This window comes from Myodes glareolus, chromosome 11, assembly GCF_982192425.1.
Source record: "Myodes glareolus chromosome 11, mMyoGla1.1, whole genome shotgun sequence".
Lineage (NCBI taxonomy): Eukaryota > Metazoa > Chordata > Mammalia > Rodentia > Cricetidae > Myodes > Myodes glareolus.
Window position 1 is genome coordinate 7354560 of NC_142036.1, and position 15510 is coordinate 7370069.

Here is a 15510-nt window from a genome sequence, read left to right on the forward strand (position 1 = left end):
AGTTGCAGGGATGCTGGTGCTCATGGCAGACAATGCCACTACTGTATAAGCCTTGACAAACCAACCTGCAGGGGATCTCAGAACCACAAGGGGGCACAATGGTACCAAGAATCCCTAATTAAAAGATGAGGATTAAGTGGAGGTTACTCTGTATTCTCTGTGGTGTCCTTACTTAAAATCTACTAGCTTATCTGCACCTGCTGTGATTGACATGCGATGTTTCAATGCTCAAGAACAGTAAAAATTATTTATTAAGTTTTCTGAAGTTTAAATTTTCTTGCTTATTTTGCTGTTTTTATTTACCATTTATGTATATTTAAATAAATATAAATGCAATATATTTTAATTACTGATTTTCATCTTCTAACTTTTTCTAGATCCTTCCTTCTTCCCTTCCATCCAGATCTTTCTCTCTATAGAAAGCAAATGCATAAACAAAAAGTTTAAAAATAGAATTAAAATAATCAAAAATACAAAGAATACAGAAATGTACACATAAACACACAGAGAAAGAGAGGTAGGGATAGAGAGAGAAAGACACACGCACACACGAACACCCAAACACGCACACACACACACACACACACAGAGAGAGAGAGAGAGAGAGAGAGAGAGAGAGAGAAACCACACTAAAGTAAAGTACACCAAACCAAACCAAAAAAAATTAAGCAATATAATGCTGGAACCATAGTACTAAGCAAAAACATATAGATGAAAAGAAATGCAGTATAAATTGATATGCTAGAAAATATCTACAAACATACAATTGAGGTCATTTTGTGTTGACCATCTACTCCTGGGCATGGATTCACCCTTAAGTGTAGTTAATATACCCAATGAGACTCAATAACAGTAAACTAATTCTTCCTTCACAAGCAAAAATTGCTGAAACTTCTTGCTTTGGGTTGAGAGCTTGTGTCTGTCAGTCTCCCTCTCTACCTCATCACTGGAAACACATTTGGATCGAATCTTTGCAGCCATTGTACATGCTTTCATAATCTCTGTAGGTTCACTTATGCTTCAGTCCTGTTATGTCTCTAAGATATTTTCCTTGGGACACATAATCTGCTCTGGCTTCTTCAATCTATTGAGTTTTTAATTGTTTCTAGTTTAACTATTGAGTTATTGGGGTCAACTAAGGACAAATTCAATACCTCATACTTATTTTTAACTGTCGGGCCTCTCTGACTATTAACTCATAGAGAGTTAATCTAATTTGGCATTGAGATGATAAATTAATAACTTATGTTTTTGGAAAGCAGCACTGTTCACCCAGGAAGGTACCTCTGTTGAAAGGCTCACAGGTTAAAATCAAATTCATAGTTAATCCTTGTACTTTCTACTCAGGTTTCTGCAATAACCCAGATATCCATAGATCCTGATAAGAACAGACCACTCATATAGCACTAACAGCTAAACTACCAGTCTTATCCAGATATGACAACGTTTATCTACAGCGTTTTTTAATTCATTAGGTTTTATATAAATGCTCTCATCATGTTATTATCGTAACACACAAAAAATATTGTCAACAAAGGAAAACTGCAAATTTAGAACAAGGCAATTATTTATTGTTTATTATTTCAACCTATTCTGTTATTGAATCAACAAAGGTAATTTATGTTTCTCTTTATTCCACAGTACACTTATCTTTACAGGAAGCAATCTAACTTCATTTTGTCATGTAACATACACACCATATTGTCTACATCTTTATTTTTTACTTCTGCTGCAGGATCCTATATTTACACATAGGTTTCTTATCTCCCCTAATTTTGGTTTGCCTTACACAAATTCCTGATTTCTCAAACCCCAAGTGCCACTTCATGCTTGAGACATTCTTTCTACAGTGTCTCCCTCTGGTTTCCGTTTGTCCCTGTTTTATTATACTTCTCCATTAATACCTCAGACCCTAATGACACATTTCTAATCATTGGGCTTCTAAAAATTAAACACACAAAACAAGTATTCAAATCGTGGATTCACATAGAGTGGATTGCCTGGCCAATCAGCATTTATTTAAAATATGATTGACAGAATACCAACAATTCTCCCGCACCAGATTAGGACTTGAACTTCAACATCCTGTTGCTTGACTCAATTGTCCCCCACCACCTTCTCAAACAGGACTAGGTGCTTATTTAAGAAATCCTCTGTTCTTGAATATGCAAATTTCCTGAGTCTATTATGGTAAATACAGGAATGTCCACACCCAACAACAACATATGATCAGAGTGTGTCAGAAACCCTGCAGGAGCAGGAAGTTGTCCTGGGACTGACATGAGAGAAAAGCTGAGCCTTAAGACATTCACAAAAACAGTCATTCTGAATGTTGTTTTGTCTCACACTTTTTTGAAAGAAGTTTTCAAAATTATATCTGTGAATGAAGGGATGCTGATTTAGTGTACACCATACCTTCACAATCTTTTCACCAATGAGCACATTCATTGAAATGTTTCTTCATTAATAAAATAATAAAAAGTGAAAACTCTGATTATGAAGTACGATAAAAAAATCCATCTCTGGATTCTAAGAGAATGGGACATTTTGAAGGTAGTTTTTAATAAATTGAACTATTTGAACAGTAAATTTCAAGCAATAACGGCTGGGAAAAAAATTCCTTTGGAGTGTTAAATGATACATGACTACAGTTTCATAGTTAAATCTAGAATATTAGATATGTGTGAAAATGCACTATGCAGGAATCTAATTCCTGTAAGTAGGACAAGTAGTATTAAATAAATTTTTTCAAAAATCAGTAATCAAATCAATGTATGTCCATGTTAATTGAGGTAGGTTCTGAGATAATGCATTATTCCCTGGTCCCAAACTTACTTCCTTTCCAGTCTCAGAAACCTGTCCCACAGTCTCAAACCTTTATAGAACATAAAACCATACTGATACATCATTCCTTCTCACAGGCCATTGGATATCAACCTGGTGGTCTCCTTTGTTCTATAGTGTGTTTGGGGTTTTGAATGGTTGAGGACTTTTGAACATCATCATTTGTGTTTGCCTATCATCTCATTTCATCTTCAGTGTTCCCTGTTACAGCTTTATAGAACAACACCAAAGAAAAGATTGGGTTTCATGGAGATCCGGAAATCAAGTGAGGTGCAGATCACTATTCATTCTTGAAATATATACTCAATATCACCGTAGACATTGAAGGAAGCAGAGACAGCCATATTTTGTGCACAGATTCAGCATGTCAGCGATTTTCTGGTGAAGGAAGAAATATATGCCCGTAGATAAAGCAGAATTATGCCAACTACCCTATAAATGTGTCTGAACATGACTCCGGTGATATTCGGTGTTATTATGTCGAAGAGCAGTCACACAAATCCATTTAAAGGTAGAACGGCACTGAAAACTAAGTTGTTGTGTGAGGTTTTCTGTCCTGCCCAGTTCCTTTAATCATTAAGTCCCAAAGAAAATCACAGAGGTCTACATGAACGATATTAGCTCAGGCTTCTTATTAACTCTTTTTTTCAAAGTTTATTAAATTATGAAAGTTTCCATTTCTGCCCCTCCTCCCAACACCCTCCCACTAGCCGCTTCCCCCTCCTCCTCCCTCTCCATCCCTAAGAGCAGACAGGGCTTCCAGCCCTGTGGGAAGTTCAATTTCCTCCCCCCTCCCTCCAGGTCCAGAAAGGAGAGTATCCAAACAGACTGGATCCCAAAAATCCAGTATATGCTGAGGAAACAAGTCCCAGTGTCATTGTCAATGGCTTTTCAGAAAGGCTCCGGGCCGGCCACATTCAGAGAATCCGGCCACATTCAGAAAATCTGGTTGGATCACGTGCTTGTTCAGTCCCAGTCCAACTGGCCTCGGTGAACTCTCATTAGATCAGTCCCATTGTATCAGTGGGTGATCACACCCCTTGCGGTCCTGAGGTTTTTGTTCATGTTCTTCCTCCTTCTGCTCCTCATTTGGACCATGGGGGACTCAGTCGGTGCTCCAATGTGGGTCTCCGTCTGTATCGCCATCCATCGTCGGATGAAGGATCTATGGTGATAAGCAAAATCTTCATCAGTATGGTTATAGGCCAAGGTCAGTTCAGGCACCCTCTCCTCTGTCCAGAGAACAAACTGGGGATCTCTCCTTGAACCTGGGATCCCATTTATAATCAAGTCTCTTGTAAACCCTAAAATGACTCCCTTAGTTGAGATATATTCTTTCCTGATCCCATAACCATCCTTCCTCCCTCCCCCCATCTCAGTCCCCCGAGTTTTCCCCATTCCTCCCCTACTCCCTTCTCTCTAACCCTCTCCCCTTCCAACAACCCTCCCACCCCCCCACCATGCACCCAAGGTTACCTTGGACTCTTGTCTATTTCCTATCTCCAGGAGAATAACTACATGAATTTCTTCAGGTTTACCTTCTTATTTAGCTTCTCTAGGATCTCGAATAATAGGCTCAAAGACCTTTAATTTGGCTAGAATCCACTTATGAGTGAATACATACCATATTCCTCTTTTTGGGTCTGGCTTACCTCACTCAGTAAAGCGTTTTCTATGTCCATCCATTTGCATGCAAAATTCAAAATGTCATTGTTTTTTACCGCTGTGTAAAACTCTAATGTATATATGTTCCACACCTTCTTTAACCATTCTTTTATTGACGGGCACCTAGGTTGTTTCCAGGTTCTGGCTATTACAAATAGTGCTGCTATGAGCATAGTTGAATAAATGCTTTTGTGGTATGATAGGGCATCTCTTGGGTGTATTCCCAAGAGTGGAATGGCTGGGTCTTGAGGGAGGTTGACTCCCAGTTTCCTGAGAAACCGCCACACTGATTTCCACAGTGGCTGCACAAGTTTGCATTCCCACCAACAATGGATGAGAGTTCCCCTCTCTCCACATCCTCTCCAGCATAGGCTATCATTGGTGTTTTTGACTTTAGCTAATCTGACCGGTGTAAAATGGTATCTCATAGTTGTTTTGATTTGCATTTCCCTGATCGCTAAGGAGGTTGAGCATGACCTTAAGTGTCTTTTGGCCATTCGAAGTTCTTCTGTTGAGAATTCTCTGTTCAGATCAGCACCCCAATTTTTAAGTGGGTTAATTAGAGTTTTATTGTCTAATTTCTTGAGTTGTTTGTATATTATAGAGATCAGGCCTTTATCTGATGAGGGGTTGGTGAAGATCTTCTCCCAGTCAGAAGGTAGCCTTTTTGTCTTACTGACAGTGTCCTTTGCTTTACAGAAGCTTCTCAGTTTCAGGAGGTCCCATTTATTCATTGATTCTCTTATTGTCTGTGCTACTGAGGTTCTACCTAGGAAGTGTTCTCCTGTGCCTATGTCTTGTAGACTACTTCCCACTTTCTCTTCTATCTGGTTCAAAGTGGTCAGATTAATGTTAAGGTCTTTAATCCATTTGGTCTTGATTTTTTTGCATGGTGATAGATATGGATCTACTTTCATTCTTCTATAGGCTGACATCCAGTTCTGCCAGCACCATTTGTTAAAGAAGCTTTCCTTCTTCCGTTGCATACTTTTAGCCCCCTTGTCGAAAATCAAGTGTTCATATGTTTGTGGGTTAATATCTGGGTCTTCTATTCAATTCCATATGTCTACTTATCTGTTCTTATGCCAGTACCAAGCTGTTTTCAATACTGTAGCTGTGTAATAGAGTTTGAATTCAGGGGTGGTTATACATCCAGACGTTCTGTTATTATATAAGATTATTTTGGCTACAATAACCCAGACATCTAGCGACCCCTCACAACCACAACTCAAAGAAGAGAAACACACAAACTCTACTAATACACACACACACACACACACACACACACACACACACAGACACACACACACACAAAGTAATAACCGGAATCAACAACCACTGGTCATTAATATCACTTAATATTAATGGACTCAACTCACCTATAAAAAGGCACAGACTAAGAGATTGGATACAAAAACAGGATCAAACATTCTGCTGTTTACAAGAAACACACCTCAAACACAAAGATAGAGATCTACTCAGCGTAAAGGGTTGGGAAAAGGTTTTCTTATTAACTCTTATAACTTATATTAGCCCATTATTCTTGTCTGTGCTGGCCACATGGCTTGGGACCTTTTTCAGTGTGGTAGTCACATCTTGTGTCTTCTATGGCGGGCTTACAACTGCGTCCTTTTCCCAGAATTTTCCTTTTCTCGTTCACTCTGTCTGGTGGTCCCACCTATACTTCCTGCCTGGCTACTGGCCAATCAGCATTTATTTAAAATATAATTGGCAGAATACAGACCATGGTCCCAAAACACTTTCCCCACTTTATATTATTTTTTTGAAGAACATCCATAGTCCATTTTTTGGCAATGTGGGCATAGTTTTCCAGGCTACTTCCTGATAGTTGGGGACACTGATAATCTTTTGTGGACCTAAACAAAATTTAGAGTTATGGTCATGTCCTAACTGGAGTATCCTTTGTGGCTTCATCATCTCATGCAGCATCTTGAAACTGTTCTGGATGTAAAACTCAGCAGATATCTGGACCATCTGCTACTATCAGAAATTTCTTACTTGGTCCCCCTTAATCAAACCTGATTTTTCTTAACTCAGACTGATTCCATGGCCTCTCCTTTCCTGTGGAAACAAAAGCAAATCCTCTTCTCCAAAGTAACAAACCTTTTGACTTCAATTTTGAAGTCAAGGTATTTTCAAAATATTTATCTTGGATAAATTCAGCATCATTTATAAATAAATATCTTTAATCAGCTCTTGCTCTTTCCTCAGCATTCAAACAATTCAAATAGAACATAATAATATACAGTATCCAGACTCTCTGTGTATTTTTTACATGGCTTTATTTTAACCTCTATTACTTTTATTTTTACTTTTAGCTTTTGGCTTTTTGAGACAGCTTCTCTGTGTATCTTTTGCTGTCCTGGAACTCGCTCTGCATACCAGGTTGTCCTTAAACTCACAGAGATCTATCTGCCTATGTCTCCCAAGTGCTAGGATTAAAGGTGTGTGCAACCACACCTTTAATTTCCAGAGGTCTGCCTGCCTCTGCCTCCCAAGTTTTGTGATTAAAGGTGGGTATCACCACACCCAACTACTCTCTTTTTTCTTTTTTCTCCCAAGTCTACATGTATTTTCAAACACACAATAAATATTTAGAGGGTATTTTGTCTTTGAATCTATCTTTACTGTATATCTCTCTCTTTTTCTGACTATGTGAGTCTTAAATTTGCTAAGCAATATGGATAGGATTAAATCCATGGCTTCAAAAGATGGATCCAGCCTATTCCTTAGCTTTCTGTGATTCCAGCCTCATGGTGGAGGTGCCGGCCAGAGTCGTGTTTATTCCATTACTCTATGACATTTCAAGGTTCTTGCCAGCAAGCAAGCTACAGCAGTCTGCTCAAAAACCATATTCAAATGCTTTGTAGCTGGATCTCCTGCCTGAAAGTGTCAAAGTTTGTGCTGCCAGGATGGCCCAGAAAGTCAGCATTTAAAAATGGTTCTCCTTTTTTTCCCTGCTACTGCTGAAAACCGCAAAGGAACGTGATCAGTTTTTGATCAACACCATACAATAGTTTCATGGCAGGACCTCTTAAAAGAGCTGTGAAGTCTTAAATTTATTGTCAAATAGATCTTTCACTTCCTTAGTTAATGTTTCCTCAAGATACTTGATTTATGTGGCTATAGTGAAATGTGATGTTTCTCTGATTTCTCTCTTTGCTTCTTTATCCTTTGTGTATAGGAAAACTACTGATTTTTTTTTGAGTTGATCTTATATCCTGCCTATCACTGAATATACTTTTCAGCTGTAGGAGTTCTCTAGTAGAGTTTTGGGGGTCACTTATGTACATTATTATATCATCTGCAAAAACCAAAAGAGTGAATGAGAAATTCTAGAAACCAATGTATGCATGTACTTCCAGGAAATTTCTGTCTCATGTTCACAGACATTACACTATCTCATAAATATTATGACTCTAACATTAGTTTAACTTAGGAGAAGAAGTTCAGATCATCACATCAATATCTCACTGTGTCCATTCATTTGTGAGTGGATTCTATGATGAGAGGTGTGTGTCTGTGTAATTCCATATTGCTTTGGCTGGGAATGACTCTTTTCCACTGCCACCCATGATAGCCATTAGTGTGACCTCATACTGCAGAAGCAAGTGCTCCATTGTACACATTACCAAGAATAACAGATAAGGTAAAATGCTGAGATAAACTCATTCAGAACTTTAAATTTTAGGGAGATCTGACCTTCTATAATGGGTGGCAGGTGTTCCCTTAAGGGTATTTTGCTGTGAATGGACAATCTACAGGATACCATATCAATCCTGACCAGTGATAGAAGAGAATCTGTTTTTCCCCTGCAATATAAAATGCTTACAGAAAATCATGAAATTGTAGTGAAAAGTAATAGAATATCATTTCCGTGACTCATTTTTTGCTTTTATATAGTTAACTACACTTTACAATCTTATACACATGCATATAAAATCCTGCATGGTTCCTTCTCATATTTGTGGGAATATTTTCCAAAGGTATCCATCATTGGTGGAAGCATTTAACTCCCTGAAAACCTTACTAATTTGTGTTCTGTCCTGGAATAAAAGGTCACTGGGTTTGAAATGGCAGACAGAGAGAGAAAAGGCTGTGTAAGAATCCTCTGTACAGGAGGGTCCTTTGCAAAGACATTTCCTTTCTCCACTTATTTCTTTAAATACATGCAAATGTGATATGAGAAACAGATTAAGTTGCATCAATTGTTGCCTTGATTTTTTGTCTTTAATTGCATTTATTTGACTCAATGAATTTGTTGACACACACATATCACTCATCCCTCCACTACCAAGATAAGGCATACTTGGTTATGATGGTTCATATTTTGATGTATGTATGTATTCATTTGATTTCTAAGTACCTTGTTTAAAATTATGAACATTTTTGCAATTATTTTACATTCAGATTACAGTTTCCTTTCCTTCATCTCCTCTTGTCGCCTGCCCCATTTCCCCACTCTACCCCCATTCACTCCTCTTCTCTTTCAGTTCAGAAAGCTTTCCTTTGGTTTCTATCTCCTTATCAATGTGAATATATTTTTCTAATGTGGTTATCATAGTGGTCCCTCATCTTTCAGCTGACTCCTGTATTTGAGTGTGCCAGGAATTTATTCATGGATGCATGAGAGCTACAGTTGATATCAAGACACATTGTGCTTCTGACCTGTGGTGCTCAGCTCCAGGTGTAGTCTGATGAAGGTAACAATACCCTGTTCTCTCTTGTGTCACCTGCTTTCACTTGGGTACTGTTAGGGATGAAACCAACTGCCACCTGAGGTAAACCTGGAATTGAGAGGACATTGATATTTATAGTGACACATCTTAAAATCAATCTCTGAAGCATACAGTCAACCTCTCCAGATAAACAATTGCTGTTACTCTTGAATCTGAGCTCTGTGAGCAACGACTTTCAGGGTTATGTTACCGCTTCAGCCAAGATTGTGCACCTTCAGTTTAAGCCATTACAAACCAGTGTGTAGGGGAGTTCAGAACCAACAGGTGTCACAGTGGAGGAAGAATGCATAGTACAGAGATGAGGTTGGTGTGTAGGGGGACTATATATCTCTGTGGTTTCTTTTCTGAAGTCTACTAGCTGAACTGTGCCTGCTGTGAATAATGATTCCATGCTCAAGCAAAGAAAGAATCTTTGTTAATTCTTCACATGTTTCTAGTTTCTTGTTTATTTTATTATTTATATTTACTTTTTATAGTTTATTTGTTTAAGAAAATCATGTAGTAAATTCTGACCATTGATTCCCCTCCACCAAGTTCTCCAGGTTCCTTCCTACATCCTTACCTTCCCAACTCTACTCACTTTCCTTCTCTCTGAAGAAATCAAACAAATAGGAAAATAAGAACTTTAAAAATGCATTAAAGCAACTGCAATCAAACTATCAAGAGACACACATACAAACCTCATAATAATACAATTTTGGAATTATGAAACATAGGCAATAGACCAATAATACTAAAAAAATCAACAAACAAACAAAATGGTATGTGATAAAATATCTACAAAAATGTCACTGAGGTAATTCTGTGTTGGTTTTCTACTGCTGATCATGTGTCTATTCTTTTTATTTATTTATTTATTCATTTACTTATAAAAAATTTTCACTTCCTCCCCTCCTCATCTTAAGTGTGGTTAATATGCCGAATGATACTCCATTGTAGAATACAAATATTTCCTTTGCAGTATTAGATCATTTCCAAAAACTGTTTTGTTTGGGGTGAGTGTCTGTGTCCATATCCCTCTCTCAACACAGGGATCCCATCTGCTTGATTTTTTTCAGGCTCTGTGCATTCTGTCATAGTCTCTTTGAGTTCAAAAGAACATCTATCAGTCCCGTTATGTCAGGAAGACCCTTTTTACTTAGAGTCATCTACCTTTCTGGCTCTTACAATTTGTTGAGATATTAAATTTCATCTCAGTAATAAGGTCAAACTATGGATTTTTTTCTGATCAACCAGGAGCCCTACCAATACATCACAGTGTTTTCAGTGTCCTGTGAGGGATCTTCCATAAATTTTAGGAGATTTTCCTTTGCCTGGTACTGAGGTATACAATTAATAACTACTGTCTTTGGAGAGAAGTACTGTCCCTCATGAGGATACCTGTGTTCAAAGACTAACACGCTAAAACAAAATACAAAACTAACGCATGTGATTTTTACTCAGTTTTCTGCAAGCATAAATGTCCCTAAACCATAGAGCATGATCAGAAACAGACAAGACTTATTACTAAACTGCAAGTCTTAACTAGATGTCTCTAATTTTGTATACAACTTTCTTAAATTTATTTTTTGATAAAATATTGAATCAGTAAATACATAAAACCAAATAATTATCTTAACACAAAATTATTCTAACAACTCAAATAAAATACCAAATCTAAATCTAGATATCTATGAACTGTTTGTTGTTTCCAAACATTTTGTTATAGAAAAACATGGTAATTCAGTGCATCTACACAGTCCTTTGCTCCCAATCACCTGGGCATTTTGCCGCCCCACATTCATTCTATAACCTCTATAGTTTTACTTTTACTTACACTTCAAGACCCTTGAGTTAAAATTAGCTTTTTTTAATAATACTTAATTTTAGTTTACCCTTCAGAAACTCCTTTATTCACTATTCAGCATCATATCATGTTTCAAAGTTCCTGTCTCTTGTTTTCTCCATCTGCTTTCGTTAATCTGTATTTGCCTCTATCCTCCACCTTAATTCCACAGATCATAAGGGCCCATTTCTACTCTCTTGGTTTCTCCAAATTAAGCCCACAAAACATAATATTCAAGTCTAAGAACCAGTTATGAGAAAGAATATGAACCATTTGTCTTCTTAGCTCTGGGTATCCACACTCATCATATGTTTTCTTGTTTCATCCATTTACCCATAGATTTGATCATTCATCCTTTAGTAGTGACTATTATCCCATTGTCTTAGTGTTACACATTTTTGTTATCTATTCATTATTTGTTGGAAAATAGGATGATTCCATATCCCAGATGCTGTGAATCGACAATCAATGAACATGGGTGTGTGAGTGTCTATTTAAGATGTAGAATTATTGAATGCATGCTTAAAGAACTCATGCATTGGGCTCAGTGTAGTTTTATTTATTAATTTTTAGTGGAAATACAAAACTTATTTTTAAAGTCACTACACTAGTTTTTATTCCCATTCTGGGTGAGTAAAAATTATCCTCTTCCCGCATCCATGCCTGCATTTGCTGCAATTTTATCTTATAATCATTTTTATTGAGATAAAAATATAGCACTGAAGTTGTTTTAATGTGCATTTCACTGTTAAGTAGAGTTTAGTTTCAGAACATAGAGAAATCAACCCTGAACTGAACAGGCAACTCTCCCTGCTGACTCGGTTACCTAGTGCAGGACAATGTTATTCAGCCTGCAGTGAGATGAAATATTTCAATGATATATTGAAATGATATACCAGACCTACTATTCCACAATATCAACCATCCAAGGAGATATACCCACTATTACCTGTCTTTTATGTACTGACCATATGCTTTCTAACTCTATTCGTGACTTGTGACATAGGAAATGTTTAACTCAAAAATAAGCATATTCAAAAATCCATGACTAGGGATGACATAGCCTTAGTAACTGTTGTTGTGTTGCTAATGGTAATATTGTGAAACTCTCTCATAAATACTTATGTTTACAGCCAATAGAATAATGCTGCTCTTAGCCTTGATCACAGAAGCTTTTGTGTGCTGTGTAATGATTAATGTAGATGTTCATAACTGGTAAAAATGATGAGCATGAATGACTGTGTACTCAACCACAAAAGAAACATCTGTATCAACCTCTCATTCAGAGATCAAGGACCATCACAAAAGAGGGACTGTTAAGAATGTAATACTCAGAATACAAGGTGTATAGAGAAAGAAAACTACCTTCAGGGCTTAAAATGGTGATTGTACACATGTAGTCACAGCAGTTTTAGTTTCCAACAAACATTGAAAAAAATCCAGCCATTCAAGATAACAGGATGAGAGCCTATGAAATATCAACAGATAAAGGAGCTTACTGGCAAGTTTAGCAATATCAGTTCAATCCCTTGGCACCACATGGTAGAATACAAGAAAAGAATTTTATAAGTTGTCCTGTGATGATCACAAATACCACTGTGATCATGAATACCCTCATATGACCACTAAAGATAGGATAATACTTAATAAACACTACAACACAGATGGGGAAGGACTCCTGAGGACTCAAGCTCAGCTTTGCAATTATTGCCATTTGTTACCTGATGATTAAAATATAATCATTTTCTTTGAAATATTTCTGGAGTTCCCTATCTACTAGTGAACGACACACTTATGTGTATATAGATAATACTAACTGTATTCACTGTGTGAGGGTCATAATGTCTGTGTTTCAGAGATATTTTAATTAATATGGTTATCGCCTTTTGCATCTATTTTCCTAATAGTTTCCTTATTCCTTCCAGATGAAAAGTTTCTACTGTGTTATGAATATAACAATATAATCCTGATACAGTCATGTTGACAGACATGATAATTTTCATAGTTTAGTTATTGTATATTGCTGCAATGAACACTGATTTCTGAATATTTTAACAATAATATTTAAAATAATTTAAAATAATAAAAATAACAATATTTCTGAAGTACATTTACTTTTGGTCCTTTCAGGCAGTTTTAAGTATAAGACCAGTTGTGAAGGAAAATGTTATTAGTATTGAAAGGAGGTTGCAAATTCTTATAATTAGCAGGTTTTGAAATTTTCAGTCACCACCATCATGACCACAAACACCTGCTGTAAATCCATGTGAATACCTGTCACAAAGTGGAGCAACTGCCTCAGGACAGAAATCAATTGAAAACTTAAGCCCTGATATTACTCCCATAGAGGCTGCCCACGACTTAGGGAAGGTGTATAAGATGCATTTCCTCAGAGGGATTATTACTTGGAGCTCTACATACTGCTGTCTGACTCACATCTCCTCTACCTCCTTCTTTTATAGCTGGACTAGTCCTTTCTCAAAACATTTCCCTATTCATGAATATGCAAATTACTAGAGTCTACTGTGATAAATACACTGATGTTTACAGGCCAGGACAATATATGGTCAGTATCTTCTGCACAGTCACTGAACACACAAAGTCCTCACCATGAATTGGAGCTGGATTATTCTTTTTCTTATGTCAGTAACTACAGGTAACAGCATTTCAAAGTTTAAAATCCTAATAACGAACAGTATTGAGGTAGCAATGATACCTACTCTGTCTTTGTCTCTGCAGGTGTCGAATCCCAGGTCCAGCTGCTGCAGTCTGGAGCTGAGCTAGGGAAACCAGGGTTCTCAGTGAAGCTGTCCTGCAAGGCTTCAGGCTACAACTTCACTGACTATACTATAAACTGGGTGAAGCAGAGGCCTGGTCAGGGACTGCAGTGGATTGGAAGAATTTATCCTGTATGTGGTAATACTGACTATGCTCAGAAGTTCCAGAGCAAGACCGCACGCTCTGTAGACAAATCCTCCAGCACAGCATATATGGAGCTCAGCAGCCTAACATCTGAGGACTCTGCAGTCTATTACTGTGCAAGACACAGTGTTGCAACCACATCCTGAGCTTGTCAGAAACCCTGGAGGAGCAGGAAGTTGCACTGGGACTGAAATGACAGAGAAGATTGGCTTGAAGACTTTCACAAAAATAATTATCCTGAGTATCTTTTTGTCTGTCAATTCACACAGTCTCCCAGGGTCTTTATGCCCTAGTGCTCATCATACCTTGGCAATATGTTTACCACTAACTGCCTATATTACTACATTTCTTCCCTAATGATAGACTAAAAACCGAAAACTGTGATTATGCATTATGATATAAATCTCTGGATTCTAAGAGGGTGGGACTTTTTGAAGTAGCTTTTAATAAAATAAAAAATAATATGGACAGTAAGTCCAAAAATTAACATCTGTTTAAATGAAAATCTTTTCATAGTCTTAAATGTCACATATCCTCTCCAGTGTTGAGCTAACTCTGACTTTATGGTCCAGCATAAGTTCCAGTCTTTAGAATATGATATACATATCAATATACCCTGCCACACAAGTATAATTCCTCTAATATGGTCAAGAGTATTTTGAATTACTTTTCACAAAAATCATTAATCAAATCAGTATATTACATGTTAATTGATGTAGGTTCTGAGATCACATTATTCTTTTGTCCCATATTTACTTACTTCCAAGAATCTGAAAGCTGCCCCACTCTCTTAAGCCTTTACAGAACAAGGATCTATGGATCATTAGCTTTCACAAACCATTAGATACTTGATGGCCATCATTATTCTACAGAGATTTTGGAGTTTTACCTGGTAGAGTATATGTAGTCACCATCCATTAACAACACTAAAGACCTCTGGGTTTCACAGAGATCTAAAAATCAACAAATGCACATCTCACCATACATCATCGAAATATCTGCTTAATATGACCTTAGACAATAAAGACAGATGTGAGAGCCATAGTTGCCACATTGTGAACCCATAGGCAAAATTATACTTTTGGGTTCTTCAAATTTTCAGGTGACACTGTAGATCCACCAATTCCTAAGAAGAAAATGTCAGCATAAACTTATATGAAAGACAAAACTTGCTCAGCCTAGATATGGTGGGAAGGCCTTGGTCCTAACTCAAAATGATGTGTCAGACTTTGTTGATTACCTTACACTCTGAGGAGTGGATGGGGAATGGGACAGATGTGGAGGAAACAACAGGAGGGAAGGAGAAGGAACTGTGATTAGTACACAAACTGAGAAAAGATTGTTTTTTAAAAATAAAACAATAAGAAAGGTGTGCACAGAGATGATTGGTGTCCTAGTGTCTGATGGGGGAGGATGTTCAATGCACTTTCTCAGCATCACCTTTATGGTTGATTCAGATGAGGATCAGATGGCGCATGAACTATTGACGTGTGA

At 37.3% G+C, this 15510-nt stretch overlaps 1 long non-coding RNA gene across 1 annotated transcript; it reads left to right on the forward strand.

The window, feature by feature from the left end:
- Nucleotides 1-13662: 13662 nt before the first annotated feature.
- LOC148120335 (uncharacterized) lies at nt 13663-14503 on the forward strand. Its single transcript, XR_015739323.1, has 2 exons — nt 13663-13750; nt 13834-14503. It is a non-coding gene; the product is annotated as an uncharacterized LOC148120335 (long non-coding RNA).
- Nucleotides 14504-15510: the final 1007 nt, after the last annotated feature.